The sequence below is a fragment of the Parus major genome, unplaced genomic scaffold (assembly GCF_001522545.3).
Source record: "Parus major isolate Abel unplaced genomic scaffold, Parus_major1.1 Scaffold189, whole genome shotgun sequence".
Taxonomy (NCBI): Eukaryota; Metazoa; Chordata; class Aves; order Passeriformes; family Paridae; genus Parus; species Parus major.
The window spans coordinates 408,383-409,464 of record NW_015379262.1 but is presented as its reverse complement, the minus strand read 5'-3'; positions in this window follow the sequence as shown (position 1 = coordinate 409,464).

Here is a 1,082-nt window from a genome sequence, read left to right as displayed (position 1 = left end):
CCCCGCCCCGCCACGGTCCCCGACGGCCCGAGGCCACCCTGCTAGGCGGGACTCGGTCCCCGCAGCCCGCGGCTGCTCAAGCCCCCACCCCGACGGCAGCGCGGAGCGGCGGGCAGAGGCCGTGCCCGCGGCCGGGCTCGGGGGGAGGCCGGGGCCCTACAAAACGAGATTCCGTTTGGGCTTAATTTGCAGAGCCCGGCGAGGCTGCCGAGCGCTTTGGCAGCCGGTCCCTGACGGCCGAGCGGGACTCAAGGCGTTAACAATTAAATAACGCTCAGTGCATTTACTTAGTTCCCTCTTATAAAGGGAAATGAAAACAGGGAATAGAATTTCCCTGTTAATAGAATGTAATGGCATTTGATCAGCACCTGGCAGGGCGAGCCCGGGATGCCGGAGCGGTGACAGGAAGGACTTGATTAGTTTTAAACCTTACTATTCAATTACCGCAACGCTCCGAATCGTTTCGTCGGCAGCGGCAGCGAGCGGGACGGAGCCGCCGGGCACAGGCGGGCCCCGCTCCGCGCGGCTCTGCTCCCGCGGCAGCCCCACGGCAAAAGCGGGGCCCGGTGTGCCTTTTTTGAGACCCCCATCCTCCGCACGGGTCGCGGGGTCGGAGAAGGCTCCAGCCCCGATGGGGTCCGACGGCCGCGGCGAAGCCGCCTCCCGGAGCTCCCCGGCGCGGGCGCGTCCCGGCCGGGGCCGTCGAGAGGGTTTCCCCGGCTCACGGCACCGAGGGACACCGGCCCCGCCTTGCCCGGCGGTCATTACCGCGGCCAATAAACGCCCACCCCCGGGGGGACCGCCCGATGCAGACCCCGGGCCCCGGGCGGCTCTAATCGGATTGTCCCCGCTCGGTGCGGCAGGCAGCAGAGCCGCCACCAGCCGCCGCTCCCCGGAGCGGAGCTAATCCGATTGAGGCGATCCCGCAAGATGCTGCGGGGCCGCACGGACCCGCCGGAGCGGCCGCGGGCGCACCGCCCTCGGGGCCCCGCTCTGGACGGCGCGGCGGGGCGGGAGGGAGGCGACGGGGCGGGGACAGAAGGGAAAAGGAGGGGAAAAAAAAAAAAAAAAAAAAAAAAAAA